Source organism: Anas platyrhynchos, chromosome 2, assembly GCF_047663525.1.
Source record: "Anas platyrhynchos isolate ZD024472 breed Pekin duck chromosome 2, IASCAAS_PekinDuck_T2T, whole genome shotgun sequence".
Taxonomy (NCBI): Eukaryota; Metazoa; Chordata; class Aves; order Anseriformes; family Anatidae; genus Anas; species Anas platyrhynchos.
Window position 1 is genome coordinate 6139025 of NC_092588.1, and position 17731 is coordinate 6156755.

Genomic DNA, 17731 nt, shown 5'->3' on the forward strand with positions numbered 1-17731 from the left:
CTCAGGCTTAGTCTCCTAGTGACTTCGAGTTTCCAGATTTGTTTCTGGAATGTATTTCTGATCAGTACAAGGAAAGTCTTATATCAGCAGTTCGAAACCACAGCCTGCAAGTGACAGTGTGAAATCCAGAATGGTATTGGTTGCAGTCCTGAGGGAACCTTTACCTATTGAATTTGGCTTTGACATTCTTAGCAAGCAAAGCTTAAGGATGAGATAATGATGCCTCAGGTGCCTTTGAGCAAAAAGGATTTTTGTTATTCACACCCCTGATGAAATGCTCATGTAGGCAGATTGAGTCATTGGAGACTGACTGCATGAAGTCAGTTACTGGTGTTATGCTTGTATCCAGTTTCCAAGGGACATACAGACTGTGCTACAGGTGCACATTGCAACAAATACAGTATGCAAGCACTCAGTGAGTGTTTTGAGATAATACAAGACCAGAAGTCTACCTCCTCCTTTGTAGGCCCTGGCGTAGAGAAGTTGCTTCCAAAATGCAGGTGAGATTGTGACAGCAGAGTCTGCAGCTGCTAACATCAGAGTAATGAGGTATAAAGGTGTACTGGGTTTACCTGGAAAGGTTTTGGTCACGGAGACAGCAGGAGTGGCCTCTGTTACAAGAGACCAGATTCTGTGCCAAATATTGCCAGTTCCAGACAGCTTCAAAACAGCTTGTTTTGAAGCCGTCATTGGCAAAATCCAAACCAATCAGCAATGCTGGTGACACCTCTATGAAAATACTTAAGAAAGAGAAAAAACATGCTGGACAGCAGCTGTGAGAGAAAACTAAAAAAAAAAAAAAAAAAAAAAAGTAAAGAAAACAATCCCACAGGCACCAAGGTCAAGAAGGTGGACGAGAAGGTTCTTCAGGCATTAGAGCAGAGATTTCCCTTTCAGCCTGTGGAGAAAACCATGGTGATATAGCTTGTCCCCCTGTAGCCCATGGAGAGTCTGTATGGGAGTATGTTTTCTGGAACGAGCTGTGGTCCATGGGTGACCCATACTGGACCAGTCTTTTCCTGCAGGACTGTAACACATGGAAAAGAACCACACATGAACAGTTTTTAACCGACTGCAACCCCCATTCCTCATCTTCCCTGCTCCACTTGGGGTGGGGACAAGGTAGAGAGTTGAGAGTAAAGAAATGAAGTCGAACTTGGGAAGAAGGAGGGGTGAAGGAATGCATTTTGCATTTTGTATTTGGCTGGAAAGTACTTCATCTAGTTCCAGCCCCTGCCATAGGCAGGGATGCCACCCACTAGATCAGGTTGCCCAAGGCCTCATCCAACCTTGCCCTGAACACCTCCAGGGATGGGGCATCCACAATTTCTCTGGGCAATCTGTTTTATCACCATCTAAGTAAAGAATTTCCTCCTAATCTTTAATCTATATCTCTCTTTAGTTTTAATCCATTCACCCTTGTCCTATCATTATCTGCCCAAGACAAAGGTTTCTTTCAATCTTTTTATAAACCCCCTGTATGAACTGAAAGGCTGCAGTGAAGTCACCCTGGAGCTTTCTCTTCTGCAGGCTGAACAGCCCCAGCATCTCTCATCCTTTCTTCACAGGAGAGGTGCTCCAGCCCTCTGATCATCCTCATGGCTCTCCTCTGGATTTATTCTAATCCTTCCATGTCCTTCTTAAAATAATCTTCCCCAAGCTGAATGTTTTGCATTTGACAGTAATTGGTAAGTGATCCATCTTCCTTTATCTCAACTCAAGAGCTTTTCCACTTTACATTCTCCCAGTTTCCTGATAAGATGGGAAGTGACAGAGGAACTCTTTGGGCATCTGGCAGCCAGCCAAGGTCAAACCTATTAAGTGAAGTGCAGAGTGCGGCTGCCTCCTCTAGCTGTTCTGTCCCAGGACTGCTCCTGTCTAGTTGTTGGGACCCAGTCCAGTGTCCAGGGTCTCTTCCCAGGCTGTGAGACATGCCTGCCACTTTCCCTTTTCAAGCAGTAGCACAGCTGAGCATATATCCCGGATGAACAGACACACAGAGACAAGACACTGACATGATTGGTCACACAGACTGCCCCAGTCACAGGCTGCATTTAGCAGCACTCACACACAGGACTCACATAAAAGATAGACACAGATAACCAAGTCCCCTTCCTCCTCCCTGTCTGGGAGAGAGGAGTGAGGAAATGTAGAGAGGGACAACCCTGCAGACACCACAGTCAGTGAAGGAGGGGGAGGAGGTGCTCCAGGTGCTGTAGAAGTTCACCTGCAGACCACAGAGAGGACCAGGAGTGAAAACACAGTCCCTTTGAAGTCTTCATCACCAGTCACCTCAGCTGGTGCCAGGTAGTGTGGTTTTAAAGGTTATCATCTTAGCTGTTGCATATAGCCATTGCATATATCTGCCACAAAGAATAAAATGAAATGATTAAGAAAGGTGGGAGAATTAACTGGAAGCATACAAAGTCAAAACCTTTCATGTGTAATTAAAAACAAACCAACAAAAAAATATAGTTTCTCAAACACCTTACTCACCTTAGAATATTTTTCTCACAGGACTGATCTTCTTGATTTTTGCATTGTCACAGAATGAGCAGGGAAGACACAGGAGAGGTATTATTTTGTAGGATCAGGCCCTCAAGTAACCCTGGTGATTGCTTTCTCCTTTGGAAGTAAACTTTTGTGAAAATAAATTGCTCAATCTACAATTTGTCCCTATAGTGTTCCACTGTTTATGGATCATTTACGACACTCTTGTGAGCACCTTGCTAAAAATACTTTGAAATATCAAAATTGACATTATTTGTGTAATGAGGTTTGGGGTTTAATAGCTCCATTCACACATGAGGAATTGCAGACTTTCCTGATAGGCATCTATTAAGCAAAATGGGTTGCAACCTCTGCTTGAGGGGAGAAAAACTCTTGTGTTACTGCTCTCGCCTGAGATTAAATAGAGCTTATGCCTGAGCAGGAGCTTTTTGTAGCAAGCAAAAGAAGGACATGTTAACTGCAATACTTTTGTTAGGATGACAGCTGAAGTGGGAAATAACCCATGTTACTGTCAATGAGAAGAAAGGGGTTGAGAGAAATGCTTCAGGAACATGGAAACCTAGATCCCCAAAGTATGCACTTAGGGTCAATTTACAGTTTTATTGAAAGATCTTAAAGGTGCAAGTACATCCACAGAAATTTTTTCTGCAATCTCACCCTTTTCCATCTTCTTAGTAAACAAGGAAATTCCAGGCCAGTTGTGCCACCAATGGCACAAATTGAGTCTGATGAGGAAAACAATCACTTTCAAATACAGTAAGCCATTGACTTGGTTTTATTATAAAACACTTCATCTGTGTCTATACTAGTTAATTAAATAGCTTGAAGGAACATTTATGCATTGTGAAGCTTCACTCCATCTGCATTGAAATTGTGATGAACCTTGGCATGTTTTTTATCTGGGCCATCCTGTACGTTTTAGACCTGACTACAAGCTTGGGACCATTCCCAATAGGCAGTTTGGATGTGGCTGCTCAGATTTCAAAGCTAAGAGCATTTAATAGGATGAACAAAGGCTGTTTCACTCCATCCATGTTTAGTGCCAGAGGAAAATTCTGGTCACATTTATACAAAATCATAGTCCGATTCCCAGCTTGCCACAAATTATTAACAATGGCACTTGTCACCAGACCTTAAGAGACTATTGACCTGATTCAATTGTCTATTTTTGAGATATTTCAGAGTACCATGTGGTACTCATACAGCCTCCACGTTCCAGAAAGGCATAGGTTCTGAATTATATTTGCCAGCCCCATGTGAAAGTTTCTAACATCCCTAGGCATCTCAGGTGGTGCTAAAGCCCTTTGTTCAGAAAACTGAATTTCATCTTCAATCTTCATTAGCTATATTGGGAATGTAGAGTTTGACTTTTAGCTTAAACATGAAGCTCCTCATAGGAATTTCTCTGGGATATTTCCCCTTGACTAAGATATCACTACAGAAGGGTACAGGTCCTGTCTCATGCCTGCCTCCCTCATACAGATCTCTTAAATATGTGACATTTCATATGGCTATACATCCCTATGTTTTGGCAACTGCATATATTTATATGCTTGTGTAACAGGTACCTTGGTCTGGAGCTAAATTTTACTGTCTTTTTTAATCAAAGAGCCTGTCTTGAAGGAGACACTAAAAATAATAAATAAATAAATAAATAAATAGATCATTGCAATGAACAGATAAGACAGTGTCCATAGTAATAAATTAAAAATTGTCAGTATGGTGGCTTGGGTCAGCTAGCACTTTATTAAGTAATGCCTGAGGACACTCATGAGTTAATAAAGATCATAGACTACTGTAAAAAGGCACTTAGGATAGGGCCTCACAGTCTGGAGCAAAATGAGAGTTTTATAGTGTGGACATGAACCCTGCTGTGGTAAATGATCTCAGTGCCACAGAATGTATTTTATTCTGCTTTATTTACCATTTTGGGTGTTTTCTGTATGAACAGTTAAGTTGCAGTTTTGAATCAGTTAAAGTGACCTCACAGCTTGCATCTGCCACAGGATGGTCTCTTCAGTCCCCTGAATAACTTTTATTTTCATCCTCTTCTTCACACCAACACTAGCACTTGTTTGGCTTCTCAGAGAAGCAGTTCAGAGAAAAATGTATATTTTTTCTATTGTAGTTACTATATAAGTCATCTGAGGTCTTATAGGAAACAACCAATAGATGCTTTGGGCCACAGAGGGGAAACGGAAAAACAGTATAGCTAGGAGGCAGTAAATCACTTTATCTGTAATTTGTACTGTCACAGCTCAGCCTGAAGGCACAGATTCCCTTGAAGCTTCTAATATTTTGACAGTGTCAATGAAATAGCTAAACAGTAATGTCCTCTCCTGCCTCAGTGGTGGGATCATTCAGTGGTGAGTTTTAGCCTCTCCATACAGTAAGACAGATGAAGGGTCTGCTGGTAACTAACCATGCGTGGTGGGTTAACTTTGGTTAAAAACCAACATTCCTTCCAATCTAGTCTTACTCTCCCTCCTCAACAGGACAGGGAAGGAAAATAGGACGAAACACCTTACAGGTCGAGATAGAGAATGGGAGATCACTTACCACTTATTGTCACAGAAAATATAAACATAAAAAATAAAAGATTTGAATTGGAGAAAACTAATATAATTTAATACCAATTTTAAAAAGAGATTTGGATGTTGAGAAACAAAGACAAGAACTAAAATACTAAAATGAGCCCAGCTTTTCTGGAAATGGTTAAATGTCTGTCCACTGATGGAAAGGTGAATGAATTCCATATTTTGCTTGGCTTGTGTGTGAAGGTTTTTTTTTTTTTTTTTTTTTTTTTTTTTTTTTTTTTTTTTTTCCCTGTAATTATTAAGCTGTCTTTATTGCAACCCACAAGTTCTCAAATTTTCCTCCATCTCACTGGGATGGATGAGCAAGCAGTTGTATGGTGCTTAGCTGCCTACTGGTGTTAAAGGAAAACACTGGCTTTCCCAGAAGTATGTCACAACACAAAGCCCCTGCCTACCACATTACATGGAGACCACCAACAACATCATAGCCCCATGTTTTTTCATAGTGCTGTGTGATTTATTGGTTGCCTTTTCTTGAAACAGATGCACTCATGATCTCAGAACACTTTTTGCTTTGTGGTCCATTTACTTTGTGCTAGGAAATGCTCACTTATATGAAAATGAAAATGAATATTATAGGAATGTGCATCCATATACACTTGTTGTTGCTCTCTTTTTATGTATGTATAGAGACAGGAGTATCCAAATATACCTGCCAGAGTACAGATATTCAGGGGTGTACAAACTATATAAATGTACATTTTATATATGCATGTTTATATATAGAAGATATTTACAGTACAAAGATATATGTTTTATATATATATATGTAAGTATATATTGTATAAAATATTTATTGAGCACAAATTAAATTTAAACTAAAAATTTAGTGTCCAATAGAATGTAATTAAACAAAAGTAAAAATGGATTCAGTGTTCCTCAACTTTATAAGGCTACTGCACAAGCATTAACATGTTTGGGACAAGAGGACATTTATATGGTTGGGGGAACACCAGAAGGGTAGAGGGGAACGAGCATGGTAAAACATGCCTGAGGGATGCAAGCCCATTCTAGGAGGCCACCAAGGTCTTCTGGTGCACTTCCTGCTATGTCCAAAGAGAAACCACAGAGAGGCCTCACCTGAAGCCCCAGGCCACCTGGATGACCAAGACAGTGCTACAAGACAAACACAACACTGTCTGTGAGAGCAAAACCACAAAACTAGGTTCTAAATTCAGAAGGGTATATATCATGGGGAAAGATAAGGAAATTCCCAGATTCCCCAAAAAGACCATATGGAGCAACACTGTGAATTGGAAACAATATTTCTGGGTAAATTCCACACAGATTATTGGTGTGGGAGGAGGCTTGTTGTAAATAAGCCTCCTCCTTTAACTCCTTTAATAAGCCTTTAACTTCTCCTCATGTTGATGACCTTACGGAAAGCTCAAAAAGCTCTGGCTGTCTGATCAAGGAATCAGAAGATAAATGTGTGCCATGTTCTGTTCGTGTACTTGAACACAGAAAAGAAAGAGAAGGAACATAGGAGATGTTCAGAATTTGGAATAATAATAAAAATAAAATTGCTGTGGAAGCCTAGCTGTTGACCAGTGCCCCTCATGCACAGTTAATAACGTTTCTCTATGCACAAGCTAAATTGGTTGCTCAGTGTTTCATTTCTTATGTGTGTGGTTAGCAGCATGTCTGTAGATATATCTATGCCATTGCTTCTGTTAAAATACAGTGACTATGCTCCTGGAAATGTGGGAAGCCTTACAGGTATAAATACATTTTTTGAAGCCATTATAAAGCATATTGACAGTCTCAACAGAAACCAAATGGAAACTTGTCTTGGAAGATGGAACAATCAGAGCTTACAAAAGTGGTATAAAATGCTTTAAAATAAACAAGGACTAACATAAAAGACTGCATTCCTTACTAATATATATTTTAGCTGTATATATATTTATATATATATATATTTATATATTTAGGTAAATATATTTTTTTCCATACATTTATGTCTATTGAAACAGTTTCTCAGTTTCTTTAGGTAATAAGACTTTTTTTTTTTTTTTTTTTTTTTTTTTCACATTCTGATGGTTACATAGAAATGTCAATGTTCACATAGTTAGAGATTATTAGTTAATATTTTTATCTTGTAATACAATGGAAAAGTAAGATTTATCGAAAGTGATTTTGGCCTGGAACATTTATCATTAAACTAGGATCTCAAACAAAGTTTTTTTTTGTGTGCTTTCCTTAAACAAATATAGGTTATACTTTACTGTCATACTGTTGACTTCAGGAGATATACATCATATATGACTAAAGTTAGGCAGCAAAGCGGTTTGAACTGCCCACATGATATTTCAATTGTTATGTTGTTTATTGTTAAGAGTTTTTTTTCCTTGTTAGAATGTTGTGTTCTAATTCCTTCCTCAGTGAACAAGAAATTTGTGTCTGACAGAAGACAGAGCTAAAGACATGATGGAAATAAGATTTACATTCATTTTGTCACACTGTTGTGTTTGCCTTGGGACAGGATTTCCCTTAATGTGTTTACCTGATTCATAAAATTCTATTAATATGCAGTAATTCTGCAAAATTAAATTTTCTTATTGGTCAAGAACATATCTCTGTTCTTGAGCTTTCCTGATAAGAATACAAGAGATATAGTAGAGAAATGCAGAATCATATGGAACATACAATTTAATGATTTATTTATTTTACCTTCATGTGAACATGAAAGAGCTGCTGTGAAACACAGCAACCCTAAACATTACAAACGACTGAAGATATTGCTCTGTAGTGACTGATATGCATTTGAAGGGTTACATTTTTACAGTTTTATCAGATTTCCATAGGTATTCTAATGATTTTGAATCAACTTGCCAAGTTATTGTAATCATTTGATGATAAAGTATTTGAATAGCTTCTTTTATTCTCAAGTTACTTCTCCAATTATTTTTTTTTCTCCCACTGCTACTAACAAAGCAAGACAAGATACATACATTGTCTGTTTTTTGTTACAGTTCTTTTCTGTGTTTTACATGTGATGTAATCATATGCAGAAAACAAGGTTTTTCATGTTAATATGAGTTCATTAAAAATGTATGCCTCATTCTTGCACAGCTCAGTTGTCTTTTTTTTTTCTGATTTTCCCATAACAGGGATTTGTGGCACTGAATTTTATCTAGCACTGATCATTATTCTGTTAATTTCAGCAGCGTCAGCTGGTACTCCCAGCTATAAATGCAGAATAGAGAACCTGCATCAAGATCTTTATCTCATGTCAACTGAAGTCTATATTATATATACACAGTAGAGTTATGATTAGCCAGTAAGGTAACCCCCGATAAATACAGAGCAGGACAGATAGTGAAAAAGTATTATGACAACTCTCAGAAAGATTATTTTCAAAGTTATTTAAAAGTAAAATAAACATTTTTTCCATTACTCAACATTTTTTTTTCTATCTGTCCTATCAGTAGTAGGTATCTCTTTCCCATCCTCTCAAATATTTTTTCCAGTTTGTCTCAGTTTAAAAGCAATGATGTAAGTTGAACGATGGAGGATGAGAAAATGGGAAGATATACCATGAAGCTCACCAAAATCCAATAAAAAAGAGAGATTGAATATGAAGAATGGGTCAGATTACAATTTATTGATAAAAAGATTGCACAGGAAGAAAGGAATCATATTCTTCATTTGTAATATTGGGCCAGGAAAAGTCTAGCATAATATAATGCTGAAATCCTGCAGAACAAACCAGAAGCTTGGGATACTTTGGGGAGGAAAACTTACAAATCATAAAAAGTAGCTTTTTGTTCATTTGTTTGTTTTTTGCTAGCAAATACCAAACTGTGTGCAGTGTATTAGTAAATACAAGCACAGAATCCTGATCTCTCTCAGATATGAAACAGGATAGAAAGATTAATCACTGTTATCTCCTGATGAGTGTGATGAGACATCCAAAACAAGCACAGCACAAATAAGAACTCAGGAAATGTGAGGAGAGGCTCAAAAACTGATGTTTCTCATCCTCTGTGTCACTGCAATCAATCCTAAACAGAGAGCATCATAGAATAGAATGGCTTGGGTTGGAAGGGATCACCAGGTTCCACCACCCCTGCCATGGGCAAGGACACCCTTCACCAAATCAGCTTGCTCAAAACAAGAAGGCTCAGTGTCTGAATGTTTGGCAAAGTCTTTCATGTATCTTCATCATGTGAATATCACAGAATCACAGAACTGTAGGGATTGGAAGGGACCTCGAAAGATAATCAGGTCCAACCCCCCTGCCAAAGGAGGTTCCTCAGAGCAGGCTGCCCAGGTAGGTGTCCAGACAGGCCTTGAATATCTCCAGAGAAGGAGACTCCACAACCTTCCTAGGCAGCCTGTTCCAATGCTCAGTCAAATATTAAAAAATTAATGGGAGAGAAATCAGTCCTGTTTTAAAGTAAATGTTCTTACTATTATGTAGTGTATTTAACTATATTCTTGCTACAGTGCTGTAACATTATTTCCAACAGGGCAATTGGACAGGCATTGTATTTTTAGTAGCTCCTAACAAATATATATAATGCAGTAAGCAGTTCAACATTCACTCATATAATTATATCTTGTGAGTATTTATATCTCTAGTAATAAAGTAAAACAAAACCAGTGTTTCTAGGAGTGGGTTCATCCCATCCTGGCATGGAGTTCTAAAATAGTCCAGATGAACTGTAACCACTACGGCACATAATCCAATCCCTTATGATATCTTTCAGTACCAGGCTGTGTACAGCTAAATTGAAATGTCTAAATGTAGGAAAAGAATTAAAATACTTAAACATATGAAGATCCATTTTAAATGCCCCAGAATACTTGAGTTATGACACAGGATCAAAAGGAGGTCTGAGAATTAGCATTTTCTGAAAAGGCTGAATACCATAAGATATCTGATAGATCACCAGACATGTAACTTTAAGCACTCAAATTAATCTGTACTGAGAGTATTTGGTTACCTGCAGATAAGGCATTCAGTGTCATCTGAGAGGTAGTGGCCTATTTGAGACACTTAGGGGTGAACAAGCAAATGCAGTATGGTGTTTGTGTCCAGATTACACTGTTCTGCAGTGGTCAAAGTCCTTGCAACACCCAAGGTGACACAGCAGCAGAGAGCTCGGTCTTGGAGGAAAATTCCCTTGAGGACACTTTCCCAAGCCTTAGTGCTGCCAAAGCCCATAAAGTTTCTCTGTGGCAGCCTCCAGTGACGGCACTGGTACCCAATCACTGCACAAGAGTCCTGCAGGACATGCTGCGTGAGCACACACCTATGGCATGGCCTCACCCAAAAGGAAAGCTGTCTCCCTGCCACAGGGAACCACTCTACATCTTACCGTCAGCAAAGATTTGTATTCTAGTACAGTGTCAAGAGCTACAGAATTTAAGATATATTTAATATATAACTATGAAAGTCAAGTTTTTCCTATAGATATCATTGCAATATGGCTGGATATAGAATCATAAAATCATAGAACCGTTAAGGTTGGAAAAGACCTCCAAAATCGTCTGTCCAACCATCTCCCTACCACCAATGTGACCCACTAAACCATGTCCCTAGGCATCATGTCCAACGTTTCCTTGAACACCTCTAGGGACAGTGACTCCACCACATTCCTAGGCAACCCATCCCAATGTCTGACTGCTCTTTCTAAAAAGAAATTTCTCCTCATTTCCAACCCAAACCTCCTCTGGTACAACTTGAGGCCATCCCTAGTTACCTGTGAGAAGAGGCCGACCCCCAGCTCCCTACACCTTCCTTTCAGGTAGCTGTAGAGAGCAATGAGGTCTCCCCTGAGCCTCCTCTTCTCCAGACTAAACAACCCCAGTGCCCTCAGCCACCCCTCATAGGACTTCTGCTCCAGGCCTTTCACCAGCTTTGTAATCCTTCTCTGAACATGTTCCAGGGCCTCAATGTCTACTGGGTGCCCAGTTCACTGAAGTCATTGATTCCTGGGGTGGGCCAGGAGCACCCTAGCTGGTCTCTGCACTGTTGACAGTGGGCTGACACCAGCCAGTGGACCATGTGGAGTCCGGGTACCTGACTGAACTCCTGGCCACTGGCACAACAAAGCATTTGACCCATTGTCACCAGTGCTCCCCAGGAAGGAATTTTGAACAGTCGTGAAGATCTCCCATAACACTTGCTTGGTCTAGATCAATCCATAAGCACAATTTGCATACTTAGGTGTGCTAATTAACATTAACAATAGATGGAAAACCTGACTATCCCAAAAAACTCCTTCATTCCAGCTGCAAAATTAACAAAACCATACAAAACTAAGACACTTGCAAACAGTCAGTGTAAATTTTCTGCAGAGGCAGAGACAGTTTTATGAGATTTTTTGAACACTGTTTTGGGGGTGATGGAACTTGTATGCACTGGAGTGATCCCAGAGGAACATATGAGAATGAGAAAAAGAAACTTCATTAACATTCATTTTAGCAATCTTCATTATTAGTAGCAAAATGGTGAATACTAATTTTCTTTAAGAATTGCCTGAAGGATGGTTTAAAAACTCTTTTTCCTAATCTAGTCTGTAGTTTCTTAGGTGTGTGCTAAAAATTGTTTTAGAAGCCCTGGCTATTTCAAAGTCCATTTTGACTTTTAGACTAATGTTCCAGGCATGTTTGGACAGTATCTCTTTCAAAATTAAGATTTACGTAACACCAATGCTGGCTTGCAAGCCAGGTTGCCATTTGGTTTATGTTCAGATTGGCAACTCACATTTTAGCAACTGCAGGCAGTCAATTTTTACCCCCCAACAGCTTCCCATTTCCACAGGAGTACTTTAAGTGTACCTTAACAAACAAGATGATGTAGGCATGTCTGCCGATATGCTATTACTACAAAAATGTAAGAAATTAAATTCTGGATAATCAATTTAACTCATATATAGAGAAATGTTATGAAAAGAGTATGAGGGGTGCTAGATGCTGGTTTCTGCAGCCTTTTTTCTTCTTTTCTCAAATGATGCTGTTCCTTCTGTGTATTCTCCTTTCTTTGCATCCTGTATGCACAGACAGCAACAAAAACAGGTCATGGTAGATATCTAAGATATTGTGGTTTAAATCCCCCATAAAACTGCACCCTAATATGACAAATTTGTTTAGGTTTGTGTTTGCTTTGGAAACGTTGGAAGTGAAGGAGAAAAAAAAAATCAGTTAAGGCTACTTTCATTCCATTCAGAGTAACCACACAGTAATTTCATAAGCTTAAGCAATCGATTTTCAAATAACACCTTTAATTCAGATTAATTTTATTGAAAGTTTCTGTGTAGGCAAGCGTAAATGCTCACTTCAGTCACTACTAGGAAATCTGGAATAATAGGCACACAAACAAAATTACAACTTTGAAGTCCATTTCTTCACAGTAAAATAGAAGGCAAGAAGAAAATTGCATACATGCATGTACTGCTCTTTACTCTGATGCAATGCAGTAATAGATGACTATTGAGCATACCAGACCTCTCTTCATTTAAAACCACTTTGAAAGAACAAATCATCAGGAATACTGAGATTGCTTTTATTTGACCAAGAAGACATGCTGACAAAATGAAGGTTGCCAAGAAACTGAGTCATGAACATTTAAATGGAGTGTCCTGTATAATTTCTAATATTTCTTAGCTAAGAACTGTTTTGGGGGTCTCTTGTGTTTCAGTTGCAAATAGCTGGTCATTTAACTTCATTTATTTATTTATTTATTTATTTGTTTGTTTGTTTGTTTATTTATTTATTTATTTATTTATTTATTTAATTTTTGCTATATAAACCTTCCAAAGCAATCTTTCATCTGAAATGAATGACTTCAATTGACACAGTCTGTCAGATCTCTATTTTCTCTGGCTTGGCGGTAAACAGGAAGGAGAATAAAACTTTAACTCCTTGCCTTTTGCATTTGAATCTAAATATTGACTTGTTAGTTGCTGTTTGTTTGTTATATGTTTGGTTTTGCTTTGTTTTGTTTTATGTGGACTTGTCTTCACATTTTTTTCCATAATCTTTGAAAAGATGTGACTTTTTGTCTGACTAGAAAAAAAAAATAAAAAATCAGAGACCTCTTATTTTGAAAATATTTCCTACCTAGAAATACCTAGAGCTGGCCCTAAAATAATATATGACGTAAAAAAGATTAAAAGTTTTTTTTTTAAGCCCAGATGAGTAAGCTTTATTTCTTTCTTATCCTCTTTCTTAAGGACGAGAACTTATGCCTGTGTTTATTCAAATAACTGTCTTAGAGATTTTAAAACCCTGAGGTGAGGGATATCCATGTGAAGACTCTTCACATTCAGAGACAATCCTTTGTGGAAGTGTCATATCTTTAAACAGCGGGAATAAATACAGGCTGTCCCAAATACATGAGTAAAGCAGTTACAGAGAGCTAGCATGAGTAATGAAGTTTTTCTGTCAAAGAACAAGTATCTAAAAAAATGGATTAGAGAGCAAATATTGATGATATATGGGGGGAGAACGGGGGGACACGGGGACAGTATATGAGATTACAGATATTAAACAGCTTTTCTATTAATGTGTTTGTATTTGAAACATTTAATTCATAAATTATCAATAAAATTGAACTATTTATATATGCTAGCCCAGATTATATTTTCACTAATGTGCAGACTTTCATTTATCCGTTATTTCTTCATTAATCATTACTGTCCTTAACAGGATACGTAAATCATGACACCTTGACTGGCAACACTGCCGACAGCTTCTCACTGCAAGAAAAGCTAACTGGTTCCGTAACTAAATTAGTCCTGCAAAGATCCTACATACTCTGAAAGTTGAGTTTGTATTGTGTCATGCTGTTCACTGAAGTACTCAGCAATTTTGGCCTTAATCCCTCAAGTCTCCATTTTGCAGCACATTGCACAGCGTAGAGAAAAAGCCACTAATTTACACACGGGTATAACCTTTAAAACAAAGTTAATTGAATAAAATGACCATGGGGAGCTAGTAGGCATCAAATTGATCCTCTATTGAATTAATTCTACTTCATAAATAAAATTTAGTCTTAAAGGAGGATAAAAATGACAAGGGCAGTAAACCCAGATAATACCATCAATTTAAACACTCCTAATACCTAGCTGTTGTGTAAAAGCAATTAGTCATAGTCAGACATATTTTCTCAAAATATTCCCCTTGGAAAATATATTTAAAGGATAAGTGTGATTGGCATGCAGTATCAACAGATGGATGTTATTTTTCAAAAATAGTACTTTCAAGTGCTGTGGGAGAGAGGTTGATGAATACCATTGGTCATTTATAACAGATTTTGTACAAAACAGAGATTAGAGAAATGATCTTTCATTTATTCAAATATTTAAGAAAAAAGGGACAGGGGGAGCCTATTCCTTTCATTTCCCCCCCCTTCTATTTCTGTTTTCATTTTCTGTTTTATGCTGAGAATAAACATGTTAGAGAATATGTGGACTCATGCAAAACACAACAAAATGTGTTTTGCTACAAGAAGGACATCGAGGTGCTTGAGCGAGTCCAGAGAAGGGCGACCAAGCTGGTGAGGGGTCTGGAGAGCAAGTCCTACGAGGATCGGCTGAGGGAGCTGGGCTTGTTCAGCCTGGAGAAAAGGAGGCTCAGGGGCGACCTTATCGCTCTCTACAGGTACTTTAAAGGAGGCTGTAGCGAGGTGTGGGTTGGTCTGTTCTCCCACGTGCTTGGTGATAGGATGAGGGGGAATGGGCTGAAGTTGAGCCAGGGGAGTTTTCGGTTGGATGTTAGGAAGAACTTCTTTACCGAAAGGGTTGTTAGACATTGGAACGGGCTGCCCAGGGAAGTGGTTGAGTCACCATCCCCGGAGGTCTTTAAAAGACATTTAGATGTAGAGATTGGCGATATGGTTTAGTGGAGGACTGTTAGTGTTAGGTCAGAGGTTGGACTCGATGATCTTGAGGTCTCTTCCAACCTAGAAATTCTGTGATTCTGTGATTCTGTGAAAATAAATAAATAATAATAATAATAATAATAATAATAATAATAATAATAATAATAATAATAATGTGAACTTTGTCCCAGATATACTGGAAAAGTAGAAAGTATTATTTTCATTTGAATAAATAACACCTTCTATTTAACCTTTTGTTTCTCTGAAGCTCAGAATTAAACTCAATGCTATCCATACATTTACAGTTCTTCATATTTTGATATATATAACAGCAGACAGCATCTAAACAAGGGACAGATCTCTCCCTTTTAGAATTTGAGACAAGCCCCTAACCAACTGCACGGAAATCTTCATCTAGGCTGTTCTCTGTCTTAAAAAATTATGTTCCTATTTGCAGCAGGAGTCAGCATTTTAAATACTTGTTCTAGAGACATAGATTCTATATTATGTATCAAGCATCTTACAAGTGGCCTTTTCAGTTTTTCTATGGAGTTCAATGGTTTCCTTCATTCTCCAGACTGTCATGACCAGACAATGGACAGTGATCTCACTTATAATCTACTGACAAGATGCCTCAAGTAAATAGATTTTGAAAAACTGTGAGAAGCAGTGCCATGACTCAGTGCTACACAACTGGGTGATGCATTTTAGGCTTGTTGAACAAAGACTGCAGTAATAGAACACCATCAAAGACCTCCCTTATACGTGACACATTCATCACATGCCCTTCCATGCCTATGTGCTCTGCTCTTGTAGCTCAACGTTCAAAATAAGGATGGTGATGTCAGATTCTGCTTAAATATTTAACAGAAGAGGCTTGTAATCTCTGAAGACTAAGATAGAATACTCCATACCGAACAAGAAAAAAATAAATGGCTCTACTAAAAGCCTTGAACTTACTGTTCTCAACTATCTAGTATTATTTGTCTTAGTCAAAGTAATTAGACAGCTTCACCTTTGCAAAATCTTGGTGGATGTCTCTGAGCAGACCCTAGCATTTTTACACCAACCCACAAAAGGAGCTTCCTTGTACTGTTTTGTACAGACATGTTATGATTGAGCATGTAATGAGAAAGTATGAGGCCTAACTTTAATTTCTTTTTCACCTGCCTTAAATTAATAAATATTTTCTTGACAGTGTATTAAACATCAGGTTAGGTTCTGCTTGTTCCTAGAGGACAGAAGAAAGATGCCATTTAATCACAGTCTCAAAGGAGGGACACTGTAGAAAATATTTTGTGGCTAGAACGACAAAATTTATATAGAATTTTTGAAGAACCACAATGACCAGGGCATTTTTGCCCTTTTTCATAAAAAGGAAGGGAAACATTTCAACTTTGCTTACCAGATCTCCTCCAGTTATAATGGGAACCTAGATAGTTAGATCAGATGTAGACAGCAGCACATTGTTTCACACTAATGATCTATATGTTGTGGGTTTAAATTCACTGTCACCTGGTTTCTTAAAGAATAATTCACCAGTGTCATCATCCTGACTGGGTGGTCTATAGTAGACTCCCACAACGACATCCTCTTTATTTGCTTGTCCCTTAATCCTTACCCAGAGTCTCTTACCCAATAACTGTGTTATTGCCAGCTGCAAGCTCTGTACAGATGCAAAAATCATTTTTCACCTCTGAGAAAGGTTCAATCTATCAGGAACCATCAGGCCTTATGATGTGCAGACCATCCCATGAACAAGAAACCCAAAATTCATCTGGTGACACCAGCCTTGCAGGTACATATTGATCAGCTGGATTTGCCTGTTCCTTTCAGTATTGTTCTCTGGTGCTGGAAAGATAAAGGAAAACACTACCTGTGCACCTGATCTTTTAACCTTTAACTGAGGACCTAAAGTCCCTCTTGATTGCCCTTGCAGTTGGAATTCTTTGGTACTTCATTACTGCTGACATGAAAAGGCAATAATGGATAATAATCAGAAAGCCATATGAGGCTAGTAGTTTTTCTAACAATGTCTCTTACCTTGTCCCCAGAGAGGGACTTCCTTTGGGTTGGGTCCAGACATCATACTGGGCCCTATGTCCACCTCAGAAGAGAGTCCCCTATGACAATAATATTTCTTTTTTTTCTTGATGGAGGTTGTTGTGTTATTGTGTGCAGATGGACTTTTCCTAGGCAACCCCTGCAACCTGGACAGACCTTTGTCCATATCATCATTTGCTTGTCTACCAAGTTCCAGAGTGTCATACCTGTGGTGTTGTGGTTTAACCCTAGCAGGCAGCTTAGCACCACACAGTCTCTTGATAACTCTCCTCACATGGGATGGGAGAGAGAATCAGAATGGTAAAAGTATGAGAATTTGTGGCTTCAGATAAAGGCATATTACTAGGTAAGGGACCCGATGCATGCACAAGCAAAGCAAAACAAGGAATTCATTCACTACTTCCCATAGGCAGGCACGTGTTCAGCCATGTCCAGGAAAGCAGGACTCATCATGCAGAATGGTTTCTTGGGAAGACAAATGCCATCACTTTGAAAGTCTCCCCCTTCCTCCATCTTTACCCCAGCTTTCTTTGCTGAGCTCAAATCACATGGTATGGAATAGACCGTTGGTCCATCTGGGTCAACTGTCCTTGTTTGAAAACACCAAAATTGTATAAAACAAGGTATTTAAACTCAGTTTCTTAATTGTATGTTCAGCATGCCTATACATAGGTCCTAATATATATACCTGACATTTCCTGAAGCAGTGAATAGAGACAATTAC